This window comes from Pseudophryne corroboree, chromosome 4 (genome assembly GCF_028390025.1).
Source record: "Pseudophryne corroboree isolate aPseCor3 chromosome 4, aPseCor3.hap2, whole genome shotgun sequence".
NCBI classification, from domain to species: Eukaryota; Metazoa; Chordata; class Amphibia; order Anura; family Myobatrachidae; genus Pseudophryne; species Pseudophryne corroboree.
The window spans coordinates 576,943,795-576,959,661 of NC_086447.1; the positions used below are offsets into that span (position 1 = coordinate 576,943,795).

At 42.3% G+C, this 15,867-nt stretch overlaps 1 protein-coding gene across 7 annotated transcripts in view; it reads left to right on the plus strand.

Moving 5' to 3' along the window:
- Positions 1-15,867, plus strand: part of HIVEP2 (HIVEP zinc finger 2) — a 356,839-nt gene that overhangs the window by 133,931 nt on the left and 207,041 nt on the right. The window contains exon 1 of one of the 7 annotated variants that reach the window (XM_063917498.1): positions 88-123. The exons of 4 other annotated variants lie outside the window; for them this stretch is intronic. The gene's annotated coding sequence lies outside the window, so the exon portion shown is untranslated. Of the gene's footprint in view, positions 1-87; positions 124-3,502; positions 3,653-3,680; positions 3,870-15,867 lie in introns of those variants that run through there. 2 more of the 7 variants (XM_063917495.1, XM_063917494.1) reach the window with 2 other exon arrangements.

Below are 15,867 nucleotides of genomic sequence, written 5' to 3' on the forward strand. Positions count from 1 at the left end.
AGTCCTGATTGGAGGAGCCCAGCACAGATGCTCCTCTGCCCCGCCCTAGGATTTTAGCCACACCAGCAAGTTAGGCTGCACAGAGGAGGAGGAGGAGGAAGCTGCTGGGGGCTCCACGTAAAGGTCAGAGTGGGGAGGGACTACAGGGGGACATATTGTCTGTATGCCCCTGTCTGTCGGTGTATGACAGGCCGTACAGAACACTAAACTCTGAACAAAAGAAAAGTAACTCACAAACGCTATGCCTGATAGAAAAATTCTAATCACATACTTGAATTCAGAATGTAAAACTGCTCTAGAGTCACTATTCAGTTTTCTTGTGAAAATAATCACGTTGACCAGAGTTATTGGCCTGTTGGACATGCCGAATCGTCTAACATGTATGACAGATCTGATCATTTGGGAGCTGCAAGTCGGCCGCATCGGGCAGTGTATGCTTCCACTGCCTGCCCGACCATATTACCCTGTTCCTTCCCAGGGAAGGAAAGCAGATATTGTGGGTTATACGCTATGAGAGATCTCACAGTGTATGCCCAAGTGATGGGTGTTAGGCTTTCAGATTATCTGTCGGTCTGACATTTTATCAGACAGTGTATGCCCAGCATTAGTGATGTCCTTGGGATTTTAAACGGTCTGCTAATAAAACAGGTCCAGGCTGGGTGTTGCAACCAACAGTGATATTAGAAAACTACAAGGGCAGTGTACTGCAATGATTTCCATTAAAAATGGATTGAAAACAGAAGTGTGCAGCATTTGGGACATGTTGCTGCGTGTCACAGGCATGTAATCATATTACGCAAGGAGTAGGCTAGGATGACTAGAATCACAATCCCCATCATCACATGTTCCCTGAATTTCCATTTAATCTTTTAAATACATATTATTTTACTAAGCCTGGAGAATAAGAATAGTTAGATAGTGTCATATTATATAACTGGACAGTAGTTCAGAATGAAAACATATGGACATCCACAGACACCAAAATCACCAGGGACAGATTTCGACCTTGGAACTGTGCCTATCATTTATATTATTTGCAAAGTGGAGACAGTGCTTAAACATACAGTACAGACTGGTTATCCCATATTACAAGTCCAAGAACATAAACTGGGGTATGTTTTATGTATGTATGGCCAGTTTGCCTGTCACAGTGGATGGGGATTACATTTTTATCACTGAGGAAGCATAGGTGGTAATGTATTATCATGTTTGCACTGGTTGAAACATGTTACGCTGGCAAACATGACAGCTGTTAGATATAACTCCCATTGCCACATTAATTATCATTTTTGCCCAAGTCAAACACATTATAAGTATTTATGGACTGATTCTAGGTCAGCATAGTGAAATGGACCAAGGACTTAAACTAACAAACATGTAGGCAGAACAGCAGAAATCAAATAATAAAAATCTCTCTTTTTCCTTCTTGCTCTGTCTTAAGCGGGGTACACACTGCTAGATATATCGCTCGTTCCATCACATTAGGGATCATGATCAAATCTGAATCAAATGTAATGATTTGATGGTTTGCACCAGCTGCTCTTGGTTCAATCATCTAGCCCAGGTCCAAGTTGTTTCAGTTTGCCAAACTAACCAGCGGAATGTGTGCTTATATCATATGCTGAGTAATGGGCCCTACACACTGGGCGAGAATACTGAAAGATAGGAACTCGCGCTCGTTCATCGTTGGTGCCCCGTCGCTTGTGCATGCAGGCCAATATGGTTGATCTCGTCCATATATGCCTGCACTGCTATGGAGCCGGGTGACGGGAGGAGTGAAGAAACTTCACTCCCCCCGTCACGGCCCCCCCCTGCCGCCGGGTCGCCCTTCGGCCGTATCCGCTGTCGGGCAGCTCGGTGGCGGATCGACAAAAATAAGAGGCAAATGGAATTTAATCATTTCTAATATTGGAAGACTAATCTATGTGTATGTTAGTATTAAAGTCACATAATTTTAAACATCTTTGACCCTACATATATTATAAAACATTGCTTTGTAAAGAATGAACTTGATAGTATTATGGCATTTCATTTGGAACACCTAGTCACATAGTATAATACATACGCGCGACTGCAGTTTGAGTAGGAAATATTGTCATTACTTTATTGAGGTTACAACATATCTTTCTGTCTGTGTAACCTGTAGTGTCCATGGTTTGTGTGATTACACCATATCACTATATAGCACACCTGTTATTCCTGCATTGTGCATTTTTTGTAGTGCCTCCTCCTTATGGTATATTTTTGGATTGACTTAATAATAACATTAATAATATCTTTTATTTTCTAAAGCACTAACATGCCACTGTTCTGTTACAGGTGGGACATATAACAAGCAATAAAATCTTATAGTATGTGACAAATGAGACAAAGTTCAAGGATCTGGGGTCTATTTACTAAGCCTTGGAGAGAGATAAAGTGTATGGAGATAAAGTACCAGCCAGTCAGCTCCTAACTGCCATATTACAGGGGGTCCAGTATGAAATGCCAGCGCTCGGGATCCCGATGTTGGAAAGACTGACAGGGGTGAGTGTGGGGTTTTCTCCCCCCTCTGCTATCCCTAGCCCTCTGTTCCCACAGGCTAACCCCTTAGTGCCTGACCCTAACCACCCCCCGGAGGTGCCTAAACCTAAGTCCCCATCCCCGCTGTCTAAACCTATCCCTCCCTGCACCGCAACATGACCCTAACCCCCCACCAAACCCCGGGATACCCAACCCTCCCTCCCCGCAGCCTAACCTTAACCCCCCTGCCTGGTGCCTAAACCTAAGTCAGCACCTATACTTATGGTCGGTAGTTCCAGCATCACGATTGTAAAGGTTGTTGGAACTCCGGCGTCAGGATATTTCGGCTGCTGGGATCCCGACAACCGGCATTCTGACTGCATCCCATTACAGGTTGTGTTTGAAAAATGACAGTTAAGAGCTGGTTGGGTGGCACTTTATCTCCATACACTTTATCTCTCTCCAAGGCTTCGTACAGAGACCACCCTATTCATAAAAGCTAAAAATCCAATACATGTGATGCTGAGATGCAGTTGTTTTATTTCTATTGATACATTTGTATTGTTTTATTATGTATTATAATATGCTGTATTTTGATACATTTTGTTTTCAGTTTGTTTGTTTTTTTTAGAAGAAATTGCCTTTAGTTGTAATAAATCAATATGATTAATGAACTAAAAAGATAATTAAATATAATTAAAATGTAATTAAAACTGAAATTTGTATTTGACGAGCTGCAACGGTCTTTTGTATTTCTCAGTATAATGATATTCCAGTGTTATATGCAGTTATGCTGCAGATAGATGTTGGTGCTGATAGCTCTGCTGAACACTGCTCTGCTGCTGCACAGCTTCATGCCTCTAGTAAGCTTATCTAAATGTGTCTGTTGAAGAATCCCTGTGGGGGCCCTGTAGCTATTTTTAGACCTGGATATGCGTCATCAGTGGGTATTTTCTCTAGTGACTGGCTGACATCAGAAGGTCTCCTCCTGCACCCTGTACCAGTGAGTGACTTATGATTGATGGGAGTCACGTCTGTAGTTAAGATTTTTTTTTTCTATTGGTCTCATGGGAATGAATAACAAGAATTTCAAGTCTATTGCATTTATTGAATGGCTGGAGACACCAGATTGCAATGCAAGAAGATGCAGGTAGTACCGATTCATTTCTCTGTGACTGTGGATGTGTGGACATGCTGGGAAGAGACTATGGAGATGGATCTTGAGGTCATAATGTGTCACTCATATGTTAGAAGGCTGTGATTTCTTCTTTTGGTTTGTGTTGGAATTTAAATCAGCCTAGTGCTTAAATATCCTGTATCTGGAGTGAGAGACTGGAAGACTCTGTGTCTGTTTAATATGACCTTGGGTAAGTCTCGCTGTGTGCATCCCACGTATTAACTGTTTGTATGCTGCTTTGGGTCAGGATAGTCCTGTGATATTCCATTCTATTCAAAAGAATCCGTAGATGTTAGTCATTCCCATTCCCCACAGGCACAGCTATCTATAAGGAATACTGTATTTCTGACTGTAGGCGAGTACTGTATGTAAGCTGCGTACATGAACAAATATAACTGCAAGAACTAGTGATTTTCTTGCCAAATAATTATGCAGTTCACAATTGATAACTTTAAAATAGTGTAGAGCCGTAAGAAAGTTTTATAGGTTTCACTCGTACATATGAAATGGTTTTGTCACAGAATGTGGCATAAAATGAGTAGCACAGTATGGTTCTAGCCTTACCAGTACTACAGAGGCCTGCCCTCCTCTGTAATGCCTCACACATGGCATTGTGCCTGGAAAGCCTGTTTTGATTTGTGCTACTGTATGATTCACAAGGCCCCCGAGAGATGTCAGTGTGAAGGAACCTACCTGCAGTTACTCACTGGGAGACTTTTTAAGAATCCAGGAGGCAATGACATTGATCCTTAAACAACTGGCACATTATCAGTTTGTTGGAAAGCCTAGAGTAAATTGATTTGAAAAAATGGAGCTTGACAAAGTAAAAGTCTACGCCACCGCAAGTGGAATGTTTTTGCTAATGTATTTTTACTGCATATACTATAAGTTTTTAATCAAAGACCTTCTTTGGGGGGTATTGTTCTGTTAATTATAATAGATGGATGCCTATTTTGTTTTATTTACTATCATTTACACTTGCATTTATTTTTTATTCGTTGTGCAGTACCTTACAAATACAAACTTGTTCATTAAAATACTGACTTTAGTTAAAAGGAGAACAAAAGTCATCTGGATTGGTTGAACTACAATTTTGGTTATGAGTTGGAATGAGGTCATGTGACTTAGTAAGTAAATATGTAACAGGTCATTTGAACTGTCAGCATGATTAATAGCATCATACTCTTGCCAAGCTGAAACAAAGGCATGAATTAAGGTGTTCGGTATCAGAAATACCTGTGGTCCTAGCTCAAGGCAATAAATGTTACAGCTACTTTTTACTGTAATTATGTCATTACAATTATTTTATTAGTGCATCTTTAAAAAAAACTTTCTTATAGGATCATTGTTTTGTACAGAATATACTTAGGACAGGATGCATCACGCTTATTCTGTGCGATATATCCAGCCCCTTATCACATGCATAGTGTCGTTTAGTAACACTGTATGCACTGATACGAGTCACCTTGCTTGGTACAACTCTTCCTATAAGAGCTGTTCCTCGCTATCTGTGGACATTTGGGTTTATGATCTGAGAGCCCATTTGTACTTGTGCGGCTGTCGTGTGGGCATAAAGATATCCATTTGTATCTCTCTCTCTGGGGACCCATGGTTGAAAGGGGAGGCAGTTACGTGACCGGCGGTCAGGAGATCACCAGTCACAATACCGACGCCGGGATCCTGCCCCCTTACAATCCCGACAGTTGACATGCCGACTAACAGGGACTATTCCCACTCGTGGCTGTCCATGACACCCATAAGGTGCGAATTTAACTCGTGGCTAGCGCAGCTCGCCACAGAGCCCGCAAGAGGCTTTGTTGCGCCCGCCAGGAAAAAAGCCGGGATCCCGGCGTCGGTATGGTGACCGCCGGTCACGCATACCCAATTCGTTGAAAGAAGCCTATAGGCATCTATAGCCAAGGCCATCTATACATGGCACTGCCTATAGACACAAGCTCTGGGAAGTTATGGGGAAAGTGGCAAACCTTCGAAAATGGCAGTTTTGGGAGGTTTAACTACATTTTAGTGTTAGTACATCCCAGCCAAATACTTATTAAACAATATAGATATGGCATCTGTAATACTTTGTTTGCTAGGGTTCCGAATAAGGGGTTTATAAGTAATCTGTAGCCTAAAATTTACTAAATTACCTTTAGAAATTACCCCTGTGACAGTGCACCTGGCATTCCCCTTCCAGTACATTACCAGTGCTGCTCAGAGTGATCCTGTGCCTGTGTACATGACATAATTACTGAAAATCAGCATTTGTTTACTTTTCTTTCTCACTTTTAAACTTTCTAGTTAACACATTTCCCAATAAGAGATCCCATATCTTTATCATCTATATAATTTGCATATAGTATAGCATTGGGAGAGCTGGTGGGAGAGGGGTGTAGGACAGTTTGCTCCTCCCATTATCCTTCTGCCAGTTCACTAATACCCCTTTTCCACCAACTAAGCACGGGTTGCAGCCGGGAGCCTGACACGGGTGCTACCCGGCTGCAGCCGTGCTCAGCCCCCTTTTTCCACTGCGCTCACCAACCCGGCATATTCCCGGGTTGGTGACGCTACTAGTGACGTGGCAGGGGCGGCGCTGGGAGATCACATGATCTCCCAGCGCTGCCCTTCCATACAGTGTAAACGGGAGCTGTGTCGCATCGACACGGCTTCCGTTTACACTACAACCCTACCTGGATCATTCCCGTGTCCTACCCAGTTATACCCCTTTTCCACTAGCTCAAAAAACACGGGTAAATGCATGGGGGCGCGCATTTACCCGTGTTTTTTGCTAGTGGAAAAGGGTCCCCCCACAAAAACCCGGATCACGTGACCCATGAATCCTACCCGGGTAACTACCTGGGTAGGACACGGGAATGATCCGGGTAGGGTTGTAGTGTAAACGGAAGCCGTGTCGATGCGACAGGCTCCCGTTTACACTGTATGGAAGGGTGGCACTGGGAGATCATGTGATCTCCCAGCGCCGCCCCTGCCGCGTCACCAGCAGCGTCACCACAACGGCAATATGCTGGGTTGGTGAGCGCAGTGGGAAAGGGGGCTGAGCACGGGCCGCAGCCGGGTAGCACCCGTGTCAGGCTCCCGGCTTCGACCCGTGCTTAGTAGGTGGAAAAGGGGTAGTAGTTACCCGGGTAGGATTCACGGGTCACTTGATCCAGGTTTTTGCGGGGGGGACCCTTTTCCACTAGCAAAAAACACGGGTAAATGCGCGCCCCCGTGCATTTACCCGTGTTTTTTGAGCTAGTGGAAAAGAGTTATTAAGGAGAGAGGAGGCTATGTCTGGCAAGCAAGTGAGAGCACTGAGGGTAAGGAGGGGGTGGGGCCCTTCTCCATGCAGCTCTGCAACTGCTAGATATGCCTACAGATGTGTCCTCATACATCTCGCTTCAGTATGCCACGCAGCAGGAGATGAGTGAGCTGACAGGTCCCGTGCAACTCCTTTCACATTGGGAAGCTTTTTTTGCTGAAAATGTGTCTTCTTCGCATTGCTATATGAATTAGACGCACAAGCAGACTGCTGATTTAAAATGATATGCGGCATGCCCATATTCTGTGTGTGACTGCACCTGTTACTCTAGCGTAGCAGTTCGTATGATAGGAAAACACTGTAGTGTAGCATTTCGTATGCAGATACAGCCAAGGTCGCACACAGAATATATGCATGCCACGTATCATTTTAATCAGCAGAATCTGCATGTGCGTCTTACGTGTATAGCAATGCGAATAAGACGCATTTTAATGGAAAAAGTTGCAAGAAAAGACGCTCGGCGCAACCAAGTCACGCCACAGCATGGCGTAGCTAGAAGGGCTGTTTAACGTGCAGGGAGGCTAAATGTATGTGGACATATATGTATAATAGATTATTAGAGCATTGATTATCCCATTGCAGGGTAAATGATTGCACAGTGAACTTAGAAATATCCTTCATTCATTTAGTGACCAAATCCATGTGCTGCTGGTGAGGCAAAATAATGACTTCGGGAACCTGGGGTCTAATGCTTTTCACCAAAGCACAATTCTGGCCCAATGTGTGCTAGTAGTCAGCAGTTACTAATCATTTGAAATTAAAAACATATAGTAATACACACTATAAGATTATCTGTCCAATCTTTCTGGTTGGAACGAAACTCTGTATGGGAGCAAATGACAATTGACTGTTTGCTCTCAAACACTAGAAAGCAGACAATGGTCATTCAGATATATTGGTTACTTCTGTTTGATTTAACCAGTTTATCTGAACAACCAATTTTGTCTGCTTTCTGGATTTTGAGAGCACATGGTTGAATGTCATTTACTCCCAGACATTGCCAGATTTTCCTTACTGCCAGCCAGATTAGACAGATAATATTGTGTATCCAGCTTTAGTTCTTTATTGCAACCAGCAAAAATGATACAGATAAAACCGACTGATAGTAATCACCTTGTGGAATGTGGGGGACAAAGGACATATTTACTATTTTTGTTAAAACCCTTAAGTTACTGTTCATATTCAACTGATTTTAAGTGACCTTTTTTCTGTATACCCTCTAGTTATACAGGGATATATACCACCAGATACCTGACCCATTTCTTCCAGGAAATATTAGTCTGCTTCTGAGTTTAGCTCTGTGTGTCTGACTGTGACATGTTTTATTCGGGTTGGGTCTGATATGCCGGCGGTCAGGATCCCGGAGGTCAGCGTACCGACCCGGGATCCAGGCCGCCAGAATGCTGTCGGAGGGTGACAGCGTAACAGAGCACCTCGCGGGCTTGCTGCACTCGTCACACACTGCGCTCACCACAGGTTCTATTCCCACTCTATGGGTGTCATGGACACCCATGAGTGGGAATAGCCCCTGTTAGCCAGCATTCCAGATAGTGGCATTGTCAGCGGTCGGGATACCGGCGTCGGTATCCTGACCGCCAGCATATCAACTGCATCCCGTTTTATTTCCTGATCTACTCCCTGGAACCATTGTTGAAATTCGGACCACATTGGAATAGATAAACTTGCACTTTGGTACATCTCCTGTAGCACCTCCAGTTATGTGGCAGATAGCAATCCCAAGAGTCAGTAACGATTATTTCCCGTTACTTAATGCATCAGCTGTTTAAGTAACACCAAGTGCCTCTGACAATGGCAAATGTCTTAGGAATTTCCTTCTTTCATATAAAATTGATAAAAGGAAGTGGGCACAGCAGGAATGGAAAATCCGAGGTATATTACTTACAAGACTTCTGCATTCTTTCCAAACAGGCTTTGACCCACACAGTTAAAGCCTGGCTGCTCCATTCTGAAACCTGAGGTTATATTTGGATTAAATGTGTATTTGCATTAATAAAACCTTAATTAATCCTTATTATGCTTCTGTGTTAGTGGAATTTGTAGGTCTTCTATACATTCATGTAATTACTGGTGTTATTTTTATGATTCTTTAAAGCAGCTTTCTTTCAGGAAAAGTCAGTCTGAGAGGGAGATTTATTGCCTGACTGGCGTTATAATATACAGTTAGTATTATAGACGTATCTCAGGAGAGTCTGCATTAGTTTAGACTCTTGATGGATGAATGTTGTACTGTAACTGGTAAAGAAAGGATGGTTGTTTCTCGGGGCAGGAACATCTTTTATCCTAAAAGAGGACTGTGGTGTTACTGACATTACCCAAGACTGTTCAAGAATTTCCTATACTCCATTAAAAAAAAGTTACTGTAGTGTAGCATTAGGAAACAAAAAACATGATATTATATATATATTCATGACTCAAAGCCTCTCCAGTTTCTCCTGGGACCTCGTCCCCCAGGGCAGTCCCACAACAGTGTTAAAACTTGTGTGGTAAGCCTAGAACAGATTTGTCCTCATACATCTAGCCTCAGTACGCCATGTAATGCAAGATGCCTAGCGTGATTGAGCCACCAGGTCCCTTGAAACTTTGCTAATGTCAAACGTCTTTTACTGCTGAAAATGCATCTCACTCGCAACAAAATGTGCTGATTAATTTGATATATGACACTTGTATATTTATTATTTATTTATTACCAGATATTTATATAGCGCACACATAGTACGCATCACTTTACATGGAATATTTGGCCATTCACATGAGTCCCTGCCCAAGTGGAGCTTACAATCTCTTTTACCTATCACACTAGGGTTAAATTTAGTTGGGAGCCAATCATCCTACCAGTATATTTTTGGATTGTGGGAGGAAACCAGAGTACCTGGATAAAACCCATGAAGGTAAGGGGAGAATATACAAACTCCACACAGTTAGAGTCATGGTGGAAATTGAACCCATGACCTCAGTGCTGTGAGGCAGTAACGCTAACCATTACACCATCCGTACTGCCCAATATTGTCTGTGCAGAACAGGACTTGTATTGGAAAAAAGTTGCTGCTGGTACATTGTAGCACTTTGTGTACAGATTCAGAGACTCAGTCGCACACAGATAGACAAGTGTCATATATCACATTAACAGTCTCCTCATGCATCCTAGTCGCATCGCATTGAGATTAAGGCGCATTTTTGGCAATAAAACTCCCAAAAAGATGCCTGGCACTAGAAGATTCTAATGCGACATAGCAGAGTTGCACAGAACCTGGAAGCTCACTCGCACCAGGCATCTCACGCTGCATGATGTAATGAAGCTAGATGTATGAGAACACATCTGTATATTTGGTAGATACTATAATTTTAGGACACAAAATAAGAGTTTAAAAATAAAGTAAGTAGCTATAAAGTTAAGAAATATCTGCCATGCAAACACGCAGATAAAGTGCTATTGTCCTGCACAACCTCAACTCTCACAATTTCATTATCTGTTGATGGCACGACTATCTCTTCTAGCCCCTCTTGCAGTAATCCCTGACTCTTCCCTCTCCTTCAATCCACACATTCAAGACTGATAAAGCTAAATATTTATCTTATAACATTCACTATATATTGGTAAGAGACTCAGTATGCAATGGGCGTACGGGGTACCGTAAGGGTACGCACTTAGCGTAGCAGACGCTAGGCCGTGGTCGAGACGCACGAGCGACACGTTCGCTCACGGCTTACGCTGGGTATCGAGCACGCTATAGGCGGTCCGAGTACCGTAATGCTACGCTACTAGCGTAGCAGACACTGTGCCCACAAGAGGAACACGAGCGGCGCAGATGCTCACAGGATGACACACAGTAAACCTTGTATGCAACACAATGAAAGGCTGAGCCTATACTGTAAACCTTGGTTTTGTAATGTGAACACAATGCAATGCTAATTAACCTCTATTATATAAAAGCCTCTTGAGCGATTGAGACGCTCTGAATACTCTCAGCAATGTAATAAACACACAATACCTTGCTAAGGTTCCAAAACCTTTACTAACGAGATTTAGTTATGTAAAAAGGGAAAATACAGTTAACATCTTATACACTACAGACTAACATCAATATCTAAACATAATAACTACACATATACAATATACAACAGCGTAACAATAACAGAGAGAGAGAGAGAGTATGGAAAATACAAACAGAGAACAAGTTGGTTACAGAGAAAAACTTACACACTGGGGAATGATCGCTGCGCAGTCCTGGTCACCAGCTCTCAAGTTAGTCAGTGATGAAAACCTTTTGTGGAGAGTAGACTAAGCTGGCCCAAACTGGCTGCCTTATATACACTGCATACAGTACACTACAAAGGGGCCTACAATCTCATTGTTCATTGGACACAGGAATCTGTCTTCACATTATAACAAAAGGTCATAGGTTGATTCAAACAGGTGGGCTGTGACTATTTCATACTGCTCAGGATTCCCGCCGCATGGATAATGAACTGCAAATATAGTAAATGTCCATAAACTTCTTATAAACATAACTATTCGCAGGAGCGATTAATTTCTCTCAAACCAATACCGGAATGTTTCTAATAATATACTCTACCGTTGCATACCAAACACCACTGCTCAAAACCTGTCTGACCCTTCGTATCATGTAAAGAGGGATTTCTCTGTCTATGAACCAGTCACACTAAACAAACTTACTGATACCATTAAGGAGACCATAACCTACAAAATGCACTATTTGGATTAACTATGTGACAATTGAGTCGCCCGCCAGACGCACACAAACTCTACCGTAAATGAACATACCACGCGCTTGAGCGCATGTCCGTGGAGGCGCCGTCACGCAACTGCGAATATGCGCACGCACGGGAGAGAATGTGCACGTGCAGCGGGCAAGCGCATGGGGTTAGTACAAGGCATGAGAATAACGATATTTTTCGACTTTGACAAGACCTATCACAAGCCTGCGGTTTTCATCTCAAAAATACAGTATTTCCAGGATCAGAACCTTTCTCTCCCAGGATGCGATTAAGACCCTTATTCACTCACTGGTCATCTCCTGACTAGACTACTGTAATCTCATCCTACAGTATCGGACATCTCTGACAACCCTCTCCACTCCAGTCTGTCCTGAATGCTGCAGCCCGGCTCATCTTCTTCATCAAACTTACTACATCCACCTCCCCTCTCTTACAAGACCTTCACTGGCTTCCCTTACCTTTCAAAAACCAATTCAAGCTTCTCACACTCACTTACAAAGCCCTCACCCACTCCTCTCCCATTTACATCTCTGACCTTATCTACCTTTACACTCCCACCCGTTCTTTTTGCTCTGCTACTGCACGCTACTTCTCCTGCCTACTGATTACTTCCCTCCTCTCTTACTTCCAAGATTTTTTCATACAGTATGCTGCTCCCTTTCTCTGGAATTCTCTACCTCTCCTCCTCAGACTCTCCATCTCTCTGCATACCTTCAAACGGGCTCTCAAGACCCACTTCTTCACCAAACCCAGCCAACTCTCATCCTAACCCTCTGTTCCATGCTCACTGTCAACATTATCTGTGTCACCTCTGTTTGTCTGCCCCTCTCCTTTTGGAATGTAAGCTCCCATGAGCAGGGCCCTTCTCCCTCCTGTGCTTTTCCTTCTCTTACTTAAACAATCTTCTACTCCATACTCCCTTCAAAGGGCAACACATCCCTTGGATTTCTGCCACCCTGACAGCTATTACAGTGTTGTCTGCTGATGCAGCTATGTTTATATACCCTTTACTTGTCCTACTGTGTATTGTCTTGAACGGTGTAAGTCACTGTTTTCTTCTTTTGCTTATTTGTTTATGTACTCTGTAATTGGGCACTGCAGATCCCTTGTGGCATCATATAAATAAATAATAATAATATTCTAAAGAATAATTTTTATAGTCCAAATGATCTGTAAAATAAGTCCAACTTGCCAGATATTTTCCCCACTGTATACCATCCAGTTACTATAACACAGTATATTGTCCATTTATTGTCCAACACTGCATGAGTCCTGGTGTTTTCCTGCACATAGGCAGCAGTATAAACCCTGTGTTCCTCCATATAAACACTGCTACACTTTATGAATGTTGTCAGCAGTCACTAATTGAATATTGTTGCCCCTAAATAATCTGATCTAATTTACTTGGACCATTGTTGGGCATGTAGCTAAATGCATTTGAAACATGACCATAGATGACTGTTATGGGCCTCTGTTTGTGGATCTAGTGATCCCAGGAGTGATCATATTCAGTATCGCCATTACAGTGCCAAGTTGCAGGATTAGCAAATCTGTGGCCAGAATATGGCTATTTATACACGGTTGTCTGGTGTACGTATACACTGCATACCCTTATTCGCTGTGACTAAAGGGTCCATCTACTAAGCCTTGGATGGAGATAACGTCAACGGAGATATAGTACCAGCCAATCAGCTCCTAACTGTCATTTTTCAAACCCAGCCTGTGGCATGGCAGTTAGGAGCGGATTGGCCGGTACTTTATCTCCGTTAACTTTAGCTTCATCCAAGGCTTAGTAAATAGATCCCTTAATGTTAACAGAAGGTTCAGTGTTAGTGTCTATGTGACAAGCAACACATTTACTTTAAGCATGAATCAGAGCTAGATTAATATAGTAATTCAAGTGGAGATGAACACAGATCTGGCAAAATATATAGCGGGGTCATAGCAGGTGTCCATATTGTGATTTTTGTTATAATGACACAAAGGTAACATACCGTATTTTCTTACCACAGGCTACCTGAACATTACAGGCACATCATTTATTCCAGTAGTAATTAATAAAATGCTATAGGAGTGCCAGAGGCATTGTTGTCTCTTGTCACTAGTCCATGTGTATTAAGTAGGTGTGTTTATAACCTGAATCCTGCTTATCCATTGTATAGCACAGCCTTATGCCCTCATCCGTATGACCTTGACTTTACCATTGTATATACGAGATCAGGCATCCTGAGTATATAATGAACTATGAGATTTTACATACTCCAGGGCAGCTTTAGAAATAACTGCTCCATCTGCTCTTTTTGGGGCCTAGTTTTCTAATGCACACTACTAAAGCGCTATTACAGTACTATTCACTGTAAGTACATTATTATGTATGGTTTATTTTGTATATACTGTATGTAGTACGTAAAAGGTGTTTATTTTTATATCTCAAGGGTTCTCTTAACTCGCCAGGTTAATAGATTGGTTGGAAACTTTTTCTTGGAACTCCATAACTTTCTCAGGGTAGCAGTCAATAGTATCCCAGTAGTCATTTGTACTGAGGGCCTGCAGTATGAAGTACTGACATAAACTGCCGTCAGCTCCTAAGTGGACTTTTACATCCATCCAATTAAAGCTGCCATATTCGTCAGTGATAAGATCTCGTCTCCTTTAACTCACCTTGCTTGCAGAAGGCCTTTAGCTATAGCTGGGTACACACATCTACAATCACTCGGCCTATCTGGTTAATACTCCCAATCAGCCAAGCAGTGTGTCCCCAGCTTGTCCCCCCCCCCCCCCCCCCCACACCACCACCATCTGCCCTGCTGTTCTGCTGTTAGCCACCTGCGAGCTAGAGCCCTACACATAGTGCTAGAATAGCTCAGTGTGTACAGGCTTCTATGGGATCGAGAGGTCAGGCCGACAAATATTAAACTGTACATAAAATGCCACCTCCCAATCCCATCTAACGCTTCTGCATCGGTAATGCATACACTCCTATGCAATCATCAGCCTGTTCACCTCTTAGGTTGCATTTCATGTTTTTCTTGACACATTTGCTGCCCCGTCTATAGAAGTCAAAGCTCTTGTAAAACCTTTGATAAACATTTCTTCTTCATCCCCCCACTGAACACGTACAAAGAACAGGTCTGTTAAGTTGGTGGATAAAATTGTGGTAAATGAGTAATCTTTTAGGCAAGTTCCCAAGTTACTCACTCACTAGGATGCAAATGATTCTCCTGACCTGCCTGAGATAAGATCATTTTCTGCCGGCCCTTACAAAATCTGCATTGTTGCACTACTTTGTCTACGTCAGCATGTGAGTAGCAGCTGTGAGTAAGTTTTGTAATGTGTATGTGATAGGAACTCATGCTTATTCAAGTCTCATCTCGTTCCTCATTTCAAACCACTTCCTGGGGTTTTCTCAGGTAATGGCAGTGATTCAGAATTCCTGATTTCAGTAGTTTATTAACTGCAATGCTGATGGCAGAATCAAAGCAGAACTTTCTGTACAATAATGGCCATTTGCGATGATGCTTCTGCCATTGCTAAACTTACAGTAACATATAGAGTGTGTTTAGCAATGTAGTAAGAAATTTATGCCATATAAATCACAATACCTTTGTTAAAAAAATAGATTTTAAAACTTCTGATAAATGAAAATATTATCCTTGTATATGTAGAAATAACAAGACATTACTTAAGATGATAATTCTAATAACAATAATAATAATAATAATAATAATAATTTTATATATTACTTTTCTCCTTCAGGACTCAAAATCACTTTACAGACATCCAAAACATAGTACAAAGGATTTAGAATTACCACAAGTCAAAACTACACATAAATAATTAAGAACAAAAACCTTGAGAACACAATAAGCATAATTGCTGGCTTATGTGCAGACATTTTGGGTAATAACTTCCACGGGTTGTCCATTCCACTTACAGAAGGTAACAGATGAGGCAGCCATCTTGGATGCACTGCGAAGGATTACCCTGGGTGGAATAGGTTACACCTTGAAGAGATGACACAAAATGGGTGCTTGCAGCATACTAATGCTAGGAGTAGGGTCCCAACGTAACTGTCAGTTCCATTAATTTTTCATCCCATTGACGAGCG